Raw genomic sequence first — 23,492 nt, 5'->3', positions numbered from 1 at the left:
TTGAGTATGTAGCAATATTAGACCAAACACAGTTTAAAGAATGCAATTAAATTAAAAATGACTAAAAACAAGTGCAGAAGGAGTGTGTTAGGTAGAATGTGGTAAAGAGATGGGACTGGGGGGAGTGTCTCAGATCATATCTATAGTGGGGCGGGCAACTGCAAAAGCCACCAAATTTAAACAACAAACCAGAAATAGGGAGGGTGGGTAGATCTGAAAAACTATACAGTGAATCAAAAATAACAGTGCACAACTCTGAATAAAATTAGTCCAGCAACAATTTACAGTACACAGTTCTGAAGAACTAAAAAATATACTTAGCTCTGTATATTTCCAGATAGTTTGAAAAGAGCTCTGTTAGACACAGGTTCCAGAAATTATATGCAGGCTGTTAACTAACAGGGTCTATTATTATGCAAGTAATACTTCAGCTAGTCAGAAATTAAGACACAGCAGAAGATAGGGGGAGGTGGGACAAAACACTTTTAGCAGAGATCTGAAAAACTATACAGTGAATCAAAAATAACAGTGCACAACTCTGAATAAAATTAGTCCAGCAACAATTTACAGTACACGATTCTGAAGAACCAAAAAAGTATACTTAGCTCTGTATATTTCCAGATAATTTGAAAAGAGCTCTGTTAGGCACAAGTTCCAGCAAATATATATATATATATATATATATATATAGAAACGTCTCTTATAAAGATATATCTAGAAACATCAGAGTTAATCCCGACTAAAAATTATTACCCATCCTCTCACACCTCTTATCACAGCCTGTGCTCTTTTTGTGTTTTTGTGTTTTCCTTGTCTGCTCTCTCCACATTTTTCATCTGTTCATCTCCCTTCTTTCCAAACTTATAAAGGCTAGAATAAGATGTCCATATAAAGACAATTTTGGACTAAATTCAACTCTTTAAAAAATTTCAAGTCTTTAAAAAGTTTTCTTAATCTACTTAGCCAGTAGCTCTGAAGCTTTACAAGTGGAAATTCTTCTGGAAAGTTCTTGACAGATTAGCATATTTCTATGCTCGCTGCAGGCTGCTGCTGAAATTAGACAACAGCATTTGTGAATTTATATGCAAGTGAAGCATGTTCACAACAGTATCAATATTTGCAAACATAACTAAAATCTTTTAATGTCAATTTATGCAGATTCAGATCATTGAGATAGTGCTAGATGCTATGAATGATGCTCCCTTGTTAGACTGAGAACTTGTAAAACCAGTGCTGCCTACCTGTACTTTGCTCACTTAAACTCCAGGTGTAGCAGTGCAATTCACAGATTCCCTTTACATATTTGTGAAGCATGCAACTATGAATACTCTCTTTTTTTTGATGCGTTGTCACATTCCAACATTCTGTCCGAGTCTCTTTCTTTGACCATAAGTAGTTTAAATCCAGCTCTTGGATTCAGTTCACATACTTCTGAGCTGCATAAACTCATCTTGGTGGATGTCTGATATACTTTTGAAATATCTTAAGTTGTCATTCTCTGAAGTCATGCTAAAGATACCAGCATCTTTTGCACTGTACTAGAATCGGTAAACTGAATATGATTTTGTTTCTTGTACAGATTTGAATATTTCTCTTTCATATAATATAATTTTCATTTTATAATCTCTCTTATCACAATAGCTTCTTGTTGTCCTCATTTTTTAATTGAGATCAGAAACCATACTCTTCTCCATTTTTCAGCGAAGACAGTGGCTTTGCAGATTTGCCCCATTAAATCCTCTGATTGGTTCTATTTGTATTACAGCATCTGGGCAATACTGTTTTGACTTTATGATAACAATAAAGTACTGGTCATTAGTAACTGTGAATGTGATCGTTCCATACCCTTTGATGTAGTGCTTAGTTATTCTAATACAGCAAGTAACAAGCTCTTTGGCAGATCCTGCACTTTCCTTCATTGCAGTCCTTATTACTTAGGAACTGTTTTAATCTAGCCATTACTATGTGTCTATCTGGTACTTCTTGTCTCTGTGGCTATCTGGGACTCCTTGTCTCTGTGGCTATCTGGGACTCCATGTCTCTGTGGTTATCTGGGACTCCAGGACTCTGTTGTTATCTGGGACTCCGGGTCTCTGTGGCTATCTGGGATTCCAGGTCTCTGTAGCTATCTGGGACTCCAGGTCTCTGTGGAATCTGGGACTTCAGGTCTCTGTGGCTATCTGGAAATCCAGGTCTCTGTGGCTATCTGGAATTCCAGGTCTCTGTGACTATCTGAGACTCCAGGTCCCTGTGGTCATCTGGGACTTCTTGTCTCTGTGGCTATCTGGGACTTCTTTTCTCTGTGGCTATCTGTGACTCCAGGTCTCTGTGGCTATTTGGTCTCCCATCTGTTCACAAGGACTATAAATTCTTACCCACAGACTGCAGAACATTGTCTGAGGTTAAGTTATCAGGTTTCCCATCTCTCACTATATATTCTTATGTATAATAGTAATGTTCGTATTTGTGGTATTTCTCAAATAAAACTCTTCTGAATACTTTGAATAACAATCCAAACATATTAGAAAGAAGTGTTAATAAACTGACATAACCTAGTAATACATTTATCCATGACAAATTAGATATCTCATATGGTATCACCTCTTTCTGATGGTTGTGATAATGGTGTATTACAGACTACCCAATTTCGAGCTACTTTTTTATTTGCTCAGACATTTCTGGCCAGTACATATTGTCATATTCTTTTCTCTTTGTGTTTTACATTTCCAGTGTGAGATTAACATTTTTGTAAGCATTTAATGTCTGAATTGATTCAGTGCTATGAGTTCATCAACAATAAATATATCTCAATGTTACTCAAACAAGATGATGCACATAGCTTTTCCATGTTCAAATCACCATAGCCAAAATCCAATAACACTTCCTTGCAGCCTTTAGGTCCTACTCTATGACCTAGGAAACCAATAATATGTATTTGAGATTACTGGAGACACTCACCATTGAACCCAACACAAATATTCATGGTTGACTTAACTGGAAATGTATGTGACAGTAAAAGTGCTGGCACAGAAGTTCTTGGACTTTGCAAACACAAAATCCCTAGACCAGATAACCAGAAGTGCAAACATACTTGATCTGGTCCTTGGTAAAATGGGAAAGCACACAACATTTTGTAATTTCCTCTCTGGTGAGGTTAGACCACATAGTTGTCTCTTTTGAAGTAAAAATGAAATGCAGACCCCCAGATACCCTGAAACATTCAGGAACTACTTGAATTTTAACTTCCTACAATTAAGTAATAACCTGACAACATTTTAAGCTCATTCAACCCTGAAAACACTGCTGTCTGTGACAAACTGTTGAGAAAAACCCTATACAACCATATTAATCTCTGCATAGAGGAAGCTGTACTCACCAGTACTAAGTACAAAACTAACTAAAAAAACACACTACCCTGGAGGAATCACACCAACAATGCCTATAACAGAAATAAGTAAATCATGGCAAAAATAGAAGGTGAAGCACCCAGCAGGAGAAAAATTTTCTCATTTAACTAAACAAACAATTCAGAGGACAAATAAAGCCTACCAGAGACAACGTTGAGGTATATCTGGCCTCCCAGGCCAAAGACAACCACAAAGCATTCTTCAGCTCTGTCCACATCTTCAAAGGCAGCATACAGTTGTTTGCAGAACTCATTGTTATTGAAGCCAACTACAATGAAACAGAAGCTATAGCACACTTACTGGCAAGCAAACTCAAGTCTAACTTTACTACTCTATACAATCAAATAAAACTCACTCAGCTATGACTAGGGATCAGGTCCTCACTGTTCTCTCTCTCTCTCTCTCTCTCTCTCTCTCTCAGGGGAAGAGCACTACATCAATGGGATGCAACAATATTTCTGTCTGTCTTCCAAATAGCATGAACAATGACTTTTCAGGCCCTCTTGAATTGAATTAAACATAACCTCCAATAGGCTTCATGCCACATGAATGGAGAGCATACATCTCAACAGTACTGAATTCCTTTGTATTTACCAGATTTGAGGGCAAAATAATGGGATACCACAAATTCCTAAATGACCCCTTCAATTCCTGATTTTATTTCTTTTTGGCGGGGTACAACTTTAAAATTATTGGTGACATCACCAAAGTGCAGTGGGCATGCCTGATACATCAGCTTTGTGAGGAGGCTGCAGACTGCCTGTATCAGACAACTCAAACTCCATCAATGGAGAAAGACTTGTCTCAAAGTTGGACTCAGAGTCCAGACATAATTTTTGGACTAATACCAGCAGCAGCCAATGGAGCAGAGCTATGTGACTGTGCATATCATCATGAAAGTTCTATCCATCCACATCCTCCCATCCCTGACATATCTGCAGCAGCTCAGGAGAAAATTTCAACCTCGACCAAGTGAGGTAAGTAAAAACTAAAAAAAAATAATTAAAAAAAACTTAAAAGAACAAACTTCAAAAGTATGCAGGCTGCAGTAGATTTCAGAATCATTCATTTCCAATTCCCTTGCTACACTAGGCTTCCAGCATGTTCATAACAGAAAGTGCAGAAAGGAAATTGGAAATGAAAGATTCTGCAATCTGCTGCAGCCTGCACAGTTCTGAAGTTTGTTATTTTATTCTTAACAACTGTACTGTTAGTGGGTAGTGGCGGGGTGCTTTCATGTGAATGATGTGTGTGTGTGTGTGTGTGTGTGTGTGTGTGTGTGTGTGTGTGTGTGTGTGTGTGTGTGTGTGTGTGTGTGTAATTGCTTAAATAATATACCAGTTTCTTGATGTCTGCAAAATTAGTTTAGAGTCAATGTTACACCAGGGCAAAACTTAATTAAAATATCACTTGTTGAATCTCTATAACTGTGTCAGCTAAATGGAACTGAAATAACATGTGCAAGCAAATGCATCTTCCAAGCAGCCATGAAGATATCAGGAGTAATTGTAGTTGCACTATGTATTGTACCTCTTAATCTCTCAGAACAAGAAATCTGGTGGGGCAAGGGGCAGATTTTAAATATTGCTCCTGTTGTAAACTCATAGAGTTGCAAAAATAACAGCTTTGCATTACTATGTAGCATTTTCTGAGGGATATGAAGTCTGAAATTCAAATGTCTGCCGCCATTTATTATTATTTAGTGACTGCAATCTTCCTGTTGGTAACCCACAATTCCATTGGAATGGGTGGGGTTACATGATTATGCATGCAAATTTTATGTTAATCAGTGTCCCGATTTTTGGCCAGTTGTACCTACTTTTCATGGGCCTTTGTCCAGATGTTTGATGTTTCCAGGTTGAGAGGTATGGTGGAGAGTGGCAATTATCATCCTTCTGAACAAAGATAGGCCATCTACAGCTCCTGAAAACTACAGACTCATAAATCTCGGTAATCACATATGCAAACACATGGATAGAATTATCATAGAAATGATCAGCAACAACACAGGAAACCTGCAGACACTGGAACAACACAGTTTTGTTTCATCAAGGGCAGGATATGTCAACTTAATCTGGTAGACTTCTTTGAGAAGGTCTCCAAAGCAATGGATAAAGGCAAAATGGATCACACTGCCTACCTTGACCTGGCCAAGGTATTTGACATAATACCCCATTTAGGCATTGTTGATAAACTCAGAAGGTTAGGTGTAAACCCTTATGTCACCCAGTGGATAGCCATCTGTCCACAGGCAGGATCCAGGAAGTTAGACTTGAAGAGTCCACCTCTAAAAAATGCCAGTTACCAGTGTTGTCCTTCAGAGATCAGTCCTGGGAATGCTCATTTTTGGCATCTAACTCTCTGAAAAGGCCAAATTCAAAGGCCTCTGGCTGATCAAATTTGCATATTATTGCAAACTAGGAGCAGTTATAGAATTCCCCACTGACTGTAATGTTCTCCAAAAAGGGCTGACACTGACAAATAACTGGTATCAGAACCATGGATTAAAATTAAGTAAGAAATGCATAATAGTATCCTTCAGGAAGTTTACCACTCATGCTTACTACCATATCAACAAAACACCTCTTAGAGTAAAGTCAACTCGGTAGTCTGGGACTTGGGGACACACATAGACAGTAGTCTCACATTTGACCATCATGTATCTATAGTAGTGAGGAAATCATCCTATGCTGTGCAACTTATAAACAAAGGTATGGCACCTAGGTCCAAGGACGTCATTATTCCACTGCATTTGGTACTCATCAGATCTGTCACTAAGTAGAATGTATCTAACCAAGCGCATCCAACAACTGGAATAACCACAGAGATCCCTCACTAAAAGAATAGAGGGTATAAATTGCCCATGCAGACCACTTCAAAACCATTTCCCTGTATTATGTCTCAAACAGGCTGTTCAGGCGAGATCTATGCCTAACATACAAGGCATCTTTGAACCCCACTTTGATGGACATCCTGAATATCCACAAAACAAACAGCACCAGTATTACCTGTTCTAAAGTCTTAACCCTCTCCTGTCATATAAACAAGATCTGCTGAAGTGACAGGTATGTATCCCAGAGTCTACCCCTTCTTTGGAACAGGTTACCCATCCATATAAAATTGAGTTCTGTCCTGACCCAATTCAAGTGTAACTTGGACAACTGCATGAAGAACCTGAAATTCTCCCCTAGTTTGGCACCTATGTCTATAATGGATACATGCAGCCTGTAAATGGTTAATTTCCCAGGCCCCTGTTTGTAAATGTTTCATCTGCCAAGCCTCTTGCTTACACTGCCAAGGGTGCCAGTTCTTGTTAGAGATTTTGGGTGCACGGCTAGGGTTAAAAAGGCCCCAGTGGTAGTCATCCTAGTGCACACATATGAACCTATGTCATTTAAACATAATTCCTTGTATACAAGTGGTTTTGACCCAGTAGATATGTAGTAGTCTTGTATGCATTTATCAACATTCCGATAGTTGATTAGGGCATCCTTCCTTGGGGATAATTGCTTCTCTGTCCTCTTGTATGCAGCTCTTAAACTTTAGAGTTTTCCTTCATCACTAGTAGCTGCTGTATGACCAGTGAAATTTCCAGGTCCTCATTCAGAAATCTTCAGTTTGCTCACTAACAGAGATTCTGCATAGCTTATCTGCACTATGGCTCTATTTACTAAGCTTTTATTCTACCATCAAATCATACGTCTGCACATTAAGTATCATTCTTTGCAGTTATGGTGATGCCTTGTAGAATGCAGAAAAACTGTAAAAGGGCTTGTTAGCAGTCTCAACTAACCATGCCTCCCATATACATTATATATAATTCCATCCATGATGGCTAGCATTTCTGTTTCTATTTCAGTTTAAAAATTACTGGTACGTGCATAAATAAATGTTCTTGACCAGCATCTTTCAAGTTTTTTTTTTTATCCTGCAAATAGCAGCTCTATTGCTTGTCTGACTGGCTTTAATTTGTTATATGGCTGCTTTCTGGATGTCATGGTATCAGTACGTTGATGCATTAGCAACAAAATCATTTAATATTTCAAAAAATCTTGTCTTCTTTTACTTTATTGAACATGCATTTGCGTTATGTTACAAAAGCTTAATAAAAGGCCATCCAATACCTTTTGCATGAACACAGATATGCACTGAACGATTATCAGAAACCACACTAGCTTTTGTTAAGCCTCTGATATAACATTTGCACTATAACTCTTACTTTCTCAGAATCTTATTTGTGACAATTTGAGTTCAGTACAAACCCCAGATTGCATAAACAAGTCTCACACTTTTTTTCTTTTCAGCTTCAGATTACAGTGCCTTAAATTGTCCAGTAGCTTGACCAATCTTGTGTCATAGTCCTGTTGGCTTGACTTTATAGTAGCAAATAATCAGTGACATTTGTCATATCATGCACACATTCTATTCTCTGTGCAATATCTGTTTGGAAGACTTTTAGCACTGATGAAATGCCATAGCTTTAAACATATAAATGACATGGGCTGAAACAACAGGTAGCAGCAAATATATAAACATATTTTATGTTAGGCATAGTGAACACAACTTCAACTATTAATGATGAGTATTGTCTTTTGCAAAATGCATTCAAATCCTGTTGGACAGTACAGATGCTGAGGCTGTATTCCATAGCAGTGACCAAACTGCTAAACTGTTTTATAGGTTTTTTGATGTTTTACAGCCACATACAAGATTCCCACTGTCTTGAGCTCATGTTCTATTTTGCCTCTGTTTCTGTCTGTCTAAGATCTATAGGTGCTCTTCTAGTTGTGTAGACTACAAGTGCAGCATCTGGCAATATTTCAGTATGGTGCTCTTCTGGCAAGCATTCTAATCAAGCAAACAAGTCCACATATTTCTTCAAAATGTTATTGCTTCAGTATGTACCGCATTATCTGGCTGATAGTATGACTTTTTTGTGTAACATTTTCACTACTAATGAACTAAATTGTGAATATACCATTCAGTCTGAACTGTTTCATTTCCTACAATATATTTTTTTTTACATATTTTTGCAATATTTGTACTAAATGTTTTCTCAGCATTCTGCCTCCATTATAGTGACCTGTATTCAAAAAACAGTCATGGTGTCACCTAGTCAAATATGGAATTGTATTATTGCTTCTATGCTGCGCACTGATTTTACCATGTTGTGTTTCTCACCAAAAGCACTTGGCAGACTTGCTTGATTCATTGCCTGATCCAAATACACAATTTGAAATAAAGCCACCTGTTTATTATTTTTGACTTCACAAGACTGTAACAGCTGATGAACAGGCATCACTTAATAACCTGGAGATGTCACTGAAGTATAAGCAGGCTGTCTCAATGTCCCTTTTACTTCAAAGATTTATATATGGATTTTGTAAAAACAGTGTAGTCAGTTCATCTGTCAAGCTTGAATTCAGTGCTTTTGCCATAAATAATTAGCAGTTTCATCCAGAAATTGCCACCAATATGACATTGATTGTTTCAGTCTTTACTGCATCCAGTCTCAGCAATTTCCAATTAACAACTTATTTTCTTCTCCTTTTTAGCATGCACAGTGAGCACATTAATTGATGCATTCTTATTTCACTTGTCACATTTGTACATACTCTTGTAAAATTATGTCTGCTTTCATCTTCCATTTAAATGTGATTAAAAACAAAATATTATTTCTCTTGTGCTTATAACCAAATCTAATGCAAAATGTTTTAACATCATCTACACAAAATGTCCTGCTTGCCATTTTGAGTGCCCCCAAACTGCTTAAGTCATAATTATTATGGGCACTTTCACTCTGCTTCATTTATTTGCGTATGGATTTGATAAATGGAGCATATACAGGATCAGCCTGGGTGTACATTGACACACAAAATAAAATGCAATACAAAGCATACATAATGTACATATCTGAGAAAGACATATTGAGGAATACATTCAAGGAGAGAAAAGTATACAAAAAGTTGTTGAAAAACAGCGTACGTACACAGGGACAACTGTAATAGTAGTCATACAATTCACTTGTGCAAGGTCTGTACATCATTAAGACACACACATCTAATGATAGTATTCATAGCAGAAGTTAAGTACTTTGGTCAACATTAAATAGAAGATGAGGTATGCTGAAGTGTGCAGAATTTTATAGCTGCAAAAAAATTCCTTTACTGAAGCTTGGATGAAGAGGTGCTCTTTGATTTCTTCCCTGTTGTTTGGGAAGAAGAGTGTTATCTTACTTGTATGGGTATGGAACACAAACATGCCTCTCAACTTTACTGAATTTCACAGAATGTCCATATTTTTGTCTCATATTTTTCATCTGTTTCATATACAGTTGTGGTTTTCTGGTAATTCATTGGCAAAACATTGAGGGTAGAAGTCAAAAAAATGAGAGACATTTGAGTTTCAGATTACATACCCTTCAGAAAGTTCACGCTAATACAAAAACTATTATTCTATCAATATTCTAAGTTTGTAAGAGCAATATTTAAAAAGTGTCCCAAATTTGGTCCCATTGTCCCCTCATTGTTTATGACTTTGTCCAGATTTCTTGGTCTAAAAAGTTAAGAGGTATGATTCCCAAAAGTTATAATCCAGCATGTGTGTTTTATTTTAGTGAAAGGGGTGAGGAGGTATGGGTATTGTAATCACACTTTGAATTTTGTATTCTAGCATCGTCCCTCAAAACCTACACCACCAAAGCACACACATAGAAACACAAAACACACACCTACATTCGCGGAGACTCTCAATAAAAATCTGCCCAATCAGAAATGCAAGCAACCTCCATCCCCCCAACACAACACAAATGACACATAGTCCACAAACTCAGTGTGCCACTCAACCACAGCCCATAAGGCATAACAACGTACCCAACTCTCTAGTCATAGGTGACTCTATAGGCAGGCACACTGATGTTCCACTCACCAGGCTAAACAAGGAGAAAGTTACTGTCAGCTGCCTGTTGGGTGCCAGGATCTGCCAGAATATGACACTGTCATTGTCCATGTTGGTGTGAATGACCTGAGATGTACCTCCCTGGACTACATGAAAAGAAACATGAAGGAGCTGTACGATCTTGTAGCCCAGGGAGATATGATCCTAGCCCTGAGTAGCATCCTGCCATCACCCAGAATGATACCACAGCACAAGGACAAAATGATTGACTTCAACAATTGTCTAAGCTTCTGGTGTCATTCTAAGGGGATCCAGTATCTGTCTGCTTGGGATGACATGTCATGATTGACAGACCACAATGCTTTGCCGGAGATGGCCTGCACCTGTCGCCTTTGGGATCCTGGATACTGGCTAAGGCTCTTGCCACCCCTATAGTCCCTTTTTTAGGCAAGGTTCAAATGACAAATTCACCTTCTTAACAGGTACAAGCAAGCAAAATCTGCGGGTAATGCTACTCAATACTAGAAGTCTAAACCTCAAAATGCACTCACTCGAGGCACTGCTTAAAATGGAGAACATCGACATCTGTACAATGACAGAGACCTGGTTCAAGGCTCCAGAGAACACCAGGCTATAATTCATTCCACACCTTTCGGCCACCTAACCTGGACTGAAACACTAAAGGCGGAGGTGTGTCCATATTCATTAAGGATATCCACACCTCCAGGCTAGTTGCTCAGCATAACGCATCCGAGATTATCCAAGTGCAACTAATTCTGGGCAAGGTCGCAATTCAAATTGTAGCTTGCTACAAATCCTCCACCATGCCCCAGGATTCCCAATCCTCATTTCTTGATAAACTAGAAAATATTAGGGTACAATTTAACACCCTAATAATGGGTGATGTCAACTACCCCACCATTAACTGGGAAAACTACTCATGTACCAAATCTTTTGCTCAACGTTTTCTGGAATTCATAAATTCCAATGCCTTGGATCAACTTATCCACACCCCCACCAGGAGCAGCAATATCCTAGACCTAGTCATTACCAACATGGGCAGCCAGTGTTCCACACCAGAGGTCAGTTCCTCATTGATCAGATCCAACCACTAGCTAATCACCCTAGACATTTACACTCCAGCCCTACCCCCCATTAGGGAAACGCCGTAAAAAATTCTCCAAAGCCAGCTTCACGCTTCTTAAGACAGAAGTGGCAAACTTCACGACACCCATGCAGATGGACAATAGAGGTACAACTGCTGAATCCTGCACAAATGCACTTTATAAGCACTTACATGAGTGCATGGATCGTGCAATCCCTAACAGGACCAAGATGCTATTCTCCAAAAAAAGGAAGCCGATCTTATGGTCCCCTGCCATAAACAAACTCTACAACAGAAGAAATAAACTGTTGCAAAAAAGAGTAAAGTCCCATGATTGGAGGAACTCCCTGGTCAGCCTCAGTAAGAAGCTGAGATCCCTCATAAAATCATCCAAAGCTAGATAAGAAAACAAAATTGACACTGATTCTAAAGACAACCACTAAGCATTCTATAGGTATGTCAAGAATCACAATGGCAACACTCAGATCTGCTCTGAGTTACAGCACAATGGCACTAAATATACAGAACCAACTGATATTGCCAACATCCTGGCAGACAGGTTTAGTGCTAATTTTAACACCCTCTCACCCCCTAAATGGCCCATCTCTATACTGGAAGAATGCAAAGTTCCTGTAATCATGGCTGCACAGGTAAAAACTGCACTCTCCAAAGCCAAGAACACAGCATCCATGGGACCTGACAACATCTCAGGCTGCGTTCTACATGAACTACAAAACGAACTGGCACCTCACCTAAGTACCATGTTCACTCATAGCCTCAACTCAGGCTTTGTTCCCACTGAATGGCACACAGTGACGGTTATCTCACTCCATAAAGGGGGAGCAACCAAGGACCCTGGGAACTACTGCCCCATTAGCCTGATGAGTCTGGTCTGCAAGGCTATGGAACATATCATCATGGAACTTATAAACAATGACATTGGTAATCTCCAAACTCTGAACCCCACCCAGTTCGGGTTTGTAAAAGGCAGATCATGTCTCCTAAACCTGATAGACTTCTTTGAAGCAGTTACCAAAGATGTAGATGAGGGTAAGGTGATTCACACAGCCTATCTAGATCTCGCCAAGGCTTTCGACAACATTCCCCACTCTGGAATTATAGATAAACTCACTAAATATGGTATAAATCTCTATGTCACACGATGAGTTGCCAACTCTCTCAATGATAGAACCCACACTGTGAAAGTAGCAGACTCAAAATCCGACTTCAGACCAGTGACAAGTGGAGTACCATGGAGTTCAGTCCTGGGTCCTCTCCTATTTGGTATCTACTTCTCTGAAGTACAGGCTAACACAGAAGGTCTTTGGCTAATGAAGTTCGCAGATGACTGTAAACTAGGAGCCATAATTGAAACTCCTAAAGATGTAGACATCCTACAAAAGGGCCTCACTGAGACAGATGTCTGGTGTCAAATCAATGGCCTCAAGCTCAATGCCAAAAAGTGCACTGTCATCCCGTTTGGTAAAAACTCTGTACCTATGAACTACTACATAGGCGGTAGTCTACTTAGCACCGAAAGTGTGATAAGAGACCTTGGTACACAGGTGGACAGTAATCTCTCCTTTGAGAATCACATTGCCTCAGTAGTCAGGAAATCCTTCTATGTGGCACATGTCATCACAAAAGGTTTCTCATCCAGGAAAAAAGAGGTCATTGTTCCCTTCTACTTGTCACTCATTAGACCCATTATAGAAAACAGTGTCCCTTTTGGTATGTACCTCACAAGACATCTACAACAACTGCAAAGGCTGCAGAAATACCTCACAAAGAGGACTGCTGGCCTCAAACAGATGCCCTACACAGACCATCTCAAAAATAATGAGAGACATTTGAGTTTCAGATTACATACCCTTCAGAAAGTTCACGCTAATACAAAAACTATTATTCTATCAATTTTCTAAGTTTGTAAGAGCAATATTTAAAAAGTGTCCCAAATTTGGTCCCTTTGTCCCCTCATTGTTTATGACTTTGTCCAGATTTCTTGGTCTAACAAGTTAAGAGGTATGATTCCCAAAATTTATAATCCAGCATGTGTGTTTTATTTTAGTGTAAGGGCTGAGGAGGTATGGGTATTGTAATCACACTTTGGTTTTGTATTCTAGCATCGTCCCTCAAAACCTACACCACCAAAGCACACACATAGAAACACAAAACACACACCTTCATTCGTGGAGGCTCTCAATAAAAATCTGCCCAATCAGAAATGCAAGCAACCTCCAACCCCCCCCCAACACAACACAAATGACACATAGCCCACAAACTTAGTGTGCCACTCAACCACAGCCCAAAAGGCATAACAACGTACCCAACACTCTAGTCATAGGTGACTCTATAGGCAGGCACACTGATGTTCCACTCACCAGGATAAACAAGGAGAAGGTTACTGTCAGCTGCCTGTCGGGTGCCAGGTCTGCCACATAACGCATGCACTCAGGTCACTCCATAAGTAGAAATATGACACTGTCATTGTCCATGTTGGTGTGAATGACCTGAGACGTACCTCCCTGCACTACATGAAAAGAGACATGAAGGAGATGTACGATCTTGTAGCCCAGGGAGGTATGACCCTAGCCCTGAGTAGCATCCTGCCATCACCCAGAATGATACCACAGTACAAGGACAAAATGTTTGACTTCAACAATTGTCTAAGCTTCTGGTGTCATTCTAAGGGGATTCAGTATCTGTGTGCTTGGGATGACATGACATGATTGACAGACCTCAATGCTTTGCCGGAGATGGCCTGCACCTGTCGCCCTTGGGATCCTGGATACTGGCTAAGGCACTTGCCACCCCTATAGTCCCTTTTTTAGGCAAGGTTCAAATGACAAATTCACCATCTTAACAGGTACAAGCAAGCAAAATCTGAGGGTAATGCTACTCAATACTAGAAGTCTAAACCTCAAAATGCACTCACTCGAGGCACTCCTTAAAATGGAGAACATCGACATCTGTACAGTGACAGAGACCTGGTTCAAGGCTCAAGAGAACACCAGGCTATAATTCATTCCACACCTTTCAGCCACCTAACCTGGACCGAAACACTAAAGGTGGAGGCGTGTCCATATTCATTAAGGATATCCACACCTACAGGCTAGTTGCTCAGCATAACGCATCCGAGATTATCCAAGTGCAACTAACTCTGGGCAAAGTCGCAATTCAAATTGTAGCTTGCTACAGATCCTCCACCATACCCCAGGATTCCCAATCCTCAATTCTTGATACACTAGAAAATATTAGGGTACAACTTAACACCCTAATAATGGGTGATGTCAACTATCCCACCATTAACTGGGAAAACTACTCATGTACAAAATCTTTTGCTCAACGTTTTCTGGAATTCATAAATTCCAATGCCTTGGATCAACTTATCCACAACCCCACCAGGAGCAGCAATATCCTAGACCTAGTCATTACCAACATGGGCAACCAGTGTTCCACACCAGAGGTCAGTTCCTCATTGATCAGATCCAACCACTAGCTAATCACCCTAGACATTAACACTCCAGCCCCACCCCCCATTAGGGAAACCCTGTAAAAAACTCTCCAAAGCCAGCTTCATGCTTCTTAAGACAGAAGTGGCAAACTTCACGACACCCATGCAGATGGACAATAGAGGTACAACTGCTGAATCCTACACAAATGCACTTTATAAGCACTTACACGAGTGCATGGATCGTGCAATCCCTAACAGAACCAAGATGCTATTCTCCAAAAAAAGGAAGCCGATCTTATGGTCCCCTGCCAAACTCCCTCAACAGAAGAAATAAACTGTTGCAAAAAAGAGTAAAATCCCATGATTGGAGGAACTCCCTGGTCAGCCTCAGTAAGAAGCTGAGATCCCTCATAAAATTCTCCAAAGCTAGATAAGAAAACAAAATTGACACTGATTCTAAAGACAACCACAAAGCATTCTATAGGTATGTCAAGAATCACAATGGCAACAGTCAGATCTGCTCTAAGTTACAGCACAATGGCACTAAATATACAGAACCAACTGATATTGACAACATCCTGGCAGAGAGGATCAGTGCTAATTTTACCACCCTCTCATCCTCTAAAAGGCCCATCTCTATACTGGAAGAATGCAAAGTGCACAGGTAAAAACTGCACTCTCCAATGCCAAGAACACAGCATCCATGGGACCTGACAACATCCTAGGATGCGTTCTACATGAACTACAGAACGAACTGGCACCCCACCTAAGTACCATTTTCACTCATAGCCTCAACTCAGGCTTTGTGCCCACTGGCACACAGTGACAGTTATCTCACTCCACAAAGGGGGAGCAGTCACGGACCCTGGGAAATTCTGCCCCATTAGCCTGATGAGTCTGGTCTGCAAGGCTATGGAACATATCATCATGGAACTTATAAACAATGACATTGGTAATCTCCAAACTCTGAACCCTACCCAGTTCGGGTTTGTAAATGGCAGATCATGTCTCCTAAACCTGATAGACTTCTTTGAAGCAGTTACCAAAGATGTAGATGAGGGTAAGGTGGTTCACACAGCCTATCTAGATCTCGTCAAGTCTTTCGACACCATTCACCACTCTGGAATTATAGATAAACTCACTAAACATGGTATAAATCTCTATGTCACAAGATGGGTTGCCAACTGTCTCAATGACAGAACCCACACTGTGAAACTAGCAGACTCAAAATCCGACTTCAGGCCAGTGGCAAGTGGAGTACCATGGAGTTCAGTCCTGGGTCCTCTCCTGTTTGGTATCTACTTCTCTGAAGTACAGGCTAACACAGAAGGTCTTTGGCTAATGAAGTTCACAGATGACTGTAAACTAGGAGCCATAATTGAAACTCCTAATGATGTAGACATCCTACAAAAGGGCCTCACTGAGACAGATGTCTGGTGTCAAAGCCATGGCCTCAAGCTCAATGCCAAAAAGTGCATTGTCATCCCTTTTGGTAAAAACTCTGTACCTATGAACTACTACATAGGCGGTAGTCTACTTAACACCAAAAGTGTGATAAGAGACGTTGGTACACAGGTGGACAGTAGTCTCTCCTTTGAGAATCACATTGCCTCAGTTGTCAGGAAATCCTTCTATGTGGCACACGTCATCACAAAAGGTTTCTCATCCAGGAAAAAATAGGTAATTGTTCCCTTCTACTTGTCACTCATTAGACCCATTATAGAAAACAGCGTCCCTTTTGGTATGTACCTCACAAGACATCTACAACAACAGGAAAGGCTGCAGAAATACCTCACAAAGAGGACTGCTGGCCTCAGACAGATGCCCTACACAGACCATCTCAAAAAACTCCAGCTTTACTCCATCGCATATTGCCTACTTAGAGGTGATCTCTGTCTAACATACAAAGCTATGTCAAACCCAGAGTTGTTGGACATGCTCCACTTAAAGAAATCCCAACCCCTACTAGCTACACGTTCTAGGGACTTAAACCTTGTCACCACAATAAACAGAACATGCTGGAGGGATAGATTCCTGTCCCAGAGACTTCCCATACTCTGGAACAAACTACCTATCTATATCAAACAAAGCCCCTCATTAGCACTCTTCAAGAAAAATCTTGATGATTGGATGGGAGATAGGAAATTCACCCCGGGGATCACTTTTGTGGCTGTGCTCGACAGGGGCACAGGAAAATAATTTCCTTGGGTGGCAAAAGCCAGGATACCTTTTTGGTTAGGCTTATATAGGCCCTAGGGCCAATAGCCTAGTACCTCCCTATGAACCTATGAACCTATCTCTTCTGTTAACTCTTTTAATGCATGTTAGTTGCTTTGATTGTTCTGCACTCATGCTGCGTTTTATCTAAAGGCATATCTAATATTCTCTACTGTCTACCTTTCTGATGATCATTTTTAATGCCATAAACTTTTCAATCTCTCATTAATGGACCATAGAAATCAGCAAATCCTCAGTATTTTGTTCAGTTTTCTTGGTTCAATCAAATAAAGATCTTTGGTTTCCTGTGAGTCCTGCTTTCTTATCAAGAATAAATGTTTGACAAAATCCAAACATTTCTCTGGTTCACAATGCTCTTTTAATTGCTTTTTGACAACTACTAAATGCATTCACAACTTACTTCTTACTATATGTAGAAGCATTTCAAACTGTGCCCTCTCATCTCTCTTTGCAGTTTCAGTCACAGTGAGATACAGCTCAAAGGTCTGGATGGATGGCTTCCATTTTATTAACAAATTTGCTTGTAATGCAAGTGTTTGATTTTATCAAGGAGTCATTGTTTGACTGAACAGGTGAGTTACTTAAAACAAATGAATACTGATAGATTAGGGGGTCTGTGGCTATGTAAAAACAAAGTGAAGTATTTTAATGGTCAATTGATTATTTTAAAAAATGAACTATAAATGGTAGATTGGTTAATTAGAGACCTTTTGGGTTGTAGCTTGTAGCTTGTAGATGTTAAACAAGAATCATTTCACACTTGAAATAATTCACATCTTTATTTGCTTATGTGTGGTAAATTATTCTGCAAACATCCTTCTAGCACTATGTAATATTCATTTGTCATTATTTATTACATCTACCACACATACAATCAGTTGTATCTTAACTCAGACTTTACTTAACTCATTCACTCCATTGGAGCTCAGGAAGTTTGCACTGTAGCTTCCAAAGGGCTGAGCCTAAGCCTTTTCAGAGAATCAGATTATGTCCTCACATTTCAAACACATGTTCATATTTCTGGAACCACAGGGGTTATGAAAGAAGTATAAATGGCAAACTCTTCAGCACAAATTATATTTATAGTGGTAATATTCTTTAGGTTGTAGGTCTTAAATTGAATTTTATAAGTTAAAGTAAACATAGTAACTATTACATTTCTAATATTTTGTAAACAACTTACAATATCTCAGCAACCACTCAAGTTACACACATACTGTCTGCATTATATTGTTCATCTACCTGAGAGCATTCATATGAGGCTAAGGTATTCTGTCTGTGTTACGTGGTTGTTGAAATATTTAGAAAAAAGATTGTATTGGTGTACCATACCCTCGTCAAGCTTACTTATAGTTTTATTTGATAATCCTTACCTGCAGGCCTTGGTGCTGCCCTGCTCCGTTTGCCCTCCCTGACACTTGGGCTCACTCAGCTTCACTATCCTCCTCCCATTTCCCACCCACTCCACTACCCCTAGTCTTATATCTAGCCATCTCCACCCACCAAAAATCCAACCAATTGCAGATTAGACACTCCCTCTCACTACCCTCCATTAACCTATACCAAATTACATCCACCTCATACTCCTACCTACAGTAATGAAACTATCACATAATCATAGAATAACCACTATCCTTTCATGCAATCTCACTATCCTATTTATCCTAACACTAACCCTCTACCTCACCTCCTACCAAACCACACTAAATGCTACCTATGCTACCCCAAAACATACCTCCACTTATATTCCACATTACAGCCAACACATATTCCCAAGGTTATACCATCACACTACAATAGCACCTAAGTCACTCAATTTACTCCCAATCACTCCTATCTCACCAACAATAAATTATACAGCCATCCTAACTAAACTTTCCAAACTCTTACACCATATAAACTTCCAACTGATCCTTGCAGAAGACATACAGCCAAATCCAGGGCCTAACGCTATGCAAACTACCATAGCTAATTCAACCTTCTTCTCTAGCCACCTACCCACTATGAGACCAAAAAGCAGCCTACTAATTCTGAGCTTAAATATTCAAAGTATTAACAATAAGGTACACTCATTGCATGCACTACTAAACACCCACTCCCCTGATATATTATGTCTGACTAAATCCTGGCTAAGTCCACTACAGCAGACAATGAAAATGAAAACTACACCAAAATTACGGAGCATCGACCCAGCAATAGCAATGGAAATAAAACAAATGCAAACTAAAAATGATACCATGCGCTGGGTCCAATGGCTGGATGTGAAAATGAGAGTAAATACTCCACAGTAGAGACAGTCACAAGCTCTAATATAGAAAATACAAAAACTGCATAAATGTCAGAGTCAAGCAGTTTTACTGTCTGAAGAAGCCTACGGGTGAAAGCGCTAACAGTTTTGTAATATTAAAACTGCTTGACTCTGACATTTATGCAGTTTTCGTATTTTCTATATTAGAGCTTGTGACTGTCTCTACTGTGGAGTATTTACTCTCATTTTCACATCCAGCCATTGGACCCAGCGCATGGTATCGTTTTTAGACAGCAGACAATGAGTTCCTTCTTACTGGATACAATGTACTATGCCAGGATTCTTCTTCTTCTTTTGGCTTCACCACAGTGGATCACTTGTCTGCTCATGATTGGTAGTGTAGTTTTACAGTGCCAAGTTGCCAGCCCCACAGAAGGCACACACATGCACGCACTCATGCCTAATGTACTATGCCACGATAGACTGTCTAAAAAGGGGTAGGGTAGCATTACTCTATAAGAACACCCTAAATATCACACTATTAATCCACAAGCCCCTTCCTTCAATAACTCTGAACTCCTCCTAGCTAAACTCAAACTTAGTGACAAAAAGTCAATCAGCGTTATCACATGCTATATACCACCAGGTAACAACATCCCTACCCTAGAAGCCTTCCTACAATGGACAAGTCAAAACCTGCCCCAGGAAAGTATCATCTTCAGTGACTGTAATATAGATTGAAGCATGTGTTCAGCTATTAACCCCACAAGCCATATCAACCTCTACAATTTCTCACTAGTCATCCAATCAAGCACTATACTAGGAAATGCAAAAATCAAAGAGCCTCCTAGATTGGATCTTAATAAATAAGACCAACACCTCTTACCAAGCAGGCAGCCTCCTAGACTCTTTTAGCAACCATCAACCCACCTTCCTACTAAAATTCAAAACCAGGCCAACCCTACCCCTGTATTACAGACAACCTGTAACACAAAAAACATTGACCCCAACAAATTCAAACTCAAGCTAAGGCACCATAACTGGAAAATACTAAAAGTACTACTAGAAGAAGCCACAATTCATTTCAATAACACTCTCCTAGAAATCCCAGCTGCCCATGCTCCAGCCTGACCACTACACTCAAAATGAAAACAACCCCCTGACTTACCAAAGAGACTAAAAATAGAATAGTAGAAAGGAACAAAGACTGGTATCACTGAAGAGCCACAAAAAAAAAAAACAGCAGCTAAGGAACAATTCCAAAAACTTAGTAATGAGACAAAAAAGCAGTTCTCTTAGGTAAAAATAATTATTTCCTACAGCTACAAAACAAGCATCACAACAACCCCAAGAAATTCTGGGCAGGAATGAATAAGTTACTCCACCCTGGCAGACCCTCCACCCCAACTCCAATCTCCACTAGTGAAATCACAAGTATACCAGACACATTTAACAAATACTTCATAGAAACTATTTCTAATCTTGTTCAAAAACAGCCTACATCCACCACCTCTAATTCTCAGCACCTGTAGATAGACCCCAAAGCAACCTTCTAATTTCAACCCATCCCTACAAACTATATCAAAAAGTTGCTATCCACACTTAGACTTACTACACTAGCAGCTGATGGGATACCTGCTGAATATCTTCAGTTGGCTGCCAGTGAACTTGCCTTCCCTATAGCCATCCTTCTAAACAGATCTATCTCAGAAACCTCAATATCCCCCATCTGGAAGACCTCCTATATTATCCCCCCCCATAAAGGTGGTACCTCCACTGACCTCACCAAATATTGCACCATAGTCATCCTACCTCCACTAGCTAAAATACTTGAGAAATGCATACACCACCAACTTATGCCATACCTGCTTAACAATCAACTTCTCCTACCCAACATGGATTTCGGCTTTCTCATAGCAATACCACAACCCTACTCTTTTTTACAAACTTCATCACCCAAAACAAACACACAGGCAATCTAACTTCTGCCATATTCTTGGACCTATCAAAGGCCTTTGATATGGGCAACCATCTTAAACTAGTACAGGCCCTTACTGACATTGGCCTTAGTAACCAAGCATTAGCTTGGTTTCAGAACTATTTATAAGGACAACAACAGTTTGGTGGGACAACATCCTATCCACACTGCTACCCATCACCACAGGAGTCCCACAAGGTTCCATTTTAGGTCCCTTCCTATTCTTCATTTTCACCAATAACCTCCACAGCATCTGTCAAGATGCAACTGTTATATAATACGCTGAGGACTCAACATTTGTCTGTTCAGCCAATGATACTCAGAAACTTTTTTATATAACCCAAAAAGCCTTCCATACCCCAAAAAATGGTTTCTTAACAAAAACCTAATACTAAATCTCAAAATAACCAAACTGTTGCTATTTACACCTAACAAATGTACCATACCATAATACCCAGCCCATTTAATATTGTGTCCAGGGATGGCACTGTCATATCCCCTGACATTCACATTAAATTGCTAGGAGTGGCCATGGATAATAACCTCAAATTTGATCAGCATATTCATCAAACCATTAAAAATATCCACAAAAAGGGCAGTCTATATAAAAATAAAACATTTCTAACACAACCTGCTAGAATAACAATTGCTCAAACTCTCCTCCTTTCCACACTATTTTATGCCTCACACATTCTCAACAACTTACCCAAAACTGAAATTGCCAAACTCAACACCTGTTACAATCAAATTGCAAAATTTGCTACCAGTGCCCCCTAACAAGCTCACCACTTCCACTCCCTAAAATAACTCGGCTGGCTTGAATTCCCTAATCTCCTAAACTATCATCAACTTTCCTTTGCCCATAATCTCCTATTACTCCCAGACAAAACTCCAGCTCTGGCCAATCTACTTGAACTACAAGCTAAAACTAGACAATGTTGGTCTAATGACAAAAAATTAATCAAGGTCACTAAGACCAGCAACACAGCTGGGGACTTCCTCTTTCCTAATTACATAGGCAAAATTTGGAACACACTACCTACTGCTATTACCTAGCAGGCTCAAAGATTACATTTAAAAGACTCCTGAAAGAACACCTAAAGCACACATGGATATGCACATGTTCCCCACCTGGCTGACCTACCTCCCTACCCTCTCCCATTACTCTTGCCCTTTGACTTCAACTTCATCACCAAAAGAATGAAACTTGTCTAGCTTCCTTCCAGTTCCACCTCTAATTCTAACCCCTTAGTTAATACCCATATGTCACTGCTAGGACACTCTTATCTATCCACTAAACTTTACTTTTCTCTTTACACCTCCACTCTTACTCTATACTTTAGCTACTTACTCCTCCTACTTTTCTTACTTAACCTGTTATCCAATTTCCCATCTCTGTCTCTTCTCCTCCTACTATACTCCCTACTATGTCTAATCTTTGCTCTCTTTGTTGCTATATTCCCTACTGTGGCTAACTTGCTTACAAGTCAACTGTATAAAGACAAAAATGCACCCCCTACTAACAATATTCACCATTATGCAATGTCTCAACCTAAAACTGTAAAAGATGTGTTCAGTCTAAGTAAATATGTTAAATCTTAAGTTTCAATGCTATGTTACTAGTCAGTGTTAAGTTTGATAATATGTATGTAAATTTGAATGCTTCTGTATACACCTTATACTTTGCTTAAAATTTAACTGTGGAGCTTTTCTCCCCAGGCCTCCAATGAAAATGGACATACATCCAGTCGGACTTTCCCCATCAACAAATGTAAAATAAAATGAATAAATAATTACATTGATATAAAATTATGTCATGAAAACAACAGTTAATATCTACCTGCACTAGACAGAGGTCAAATATTAATGCAGAGGAGTTTACCATTGTGTAAGCTTTAAGATTAAATCTTTTAATACCTTGTACATAGTATGGTTTTAGAATTATTGATACAGATATGAACAAGCAATAGTAGGAATTAACTGCAGATGCACCTGGAGGCCTCACTCGGATGAAAAAGTGGACACTGATTTGGATTACCATTATCATACACATTATATAAATTATCCTCATAATAACAATTGTATCTTGAGGAAGGTATAGTTCATAATAAATAGTACATACATTAATTTCACTTCATTGTTTTTTTTTATTTTACATTTGTTTA

This window comes from Protopterus annectens, chromosome 7.part0 (genome assembly GCF_019279795.1).
Source record: "Protopterus annectens isolate FY-2018-M chromosome 7.part0, PAN1.0, whole genome shotgun sequence".
In the NCBI taxonomy this organism is placed as follows: Eukaryota; Metazoa; Chordata; order Ceratodontiformes; family Protopteridae; genus Protopterus; species Protopterus annectens.
The sequence above is the reverse complement of the archived record's forward strand: the minus strand, read 5'-3'. Positions refer to the sequence as shown.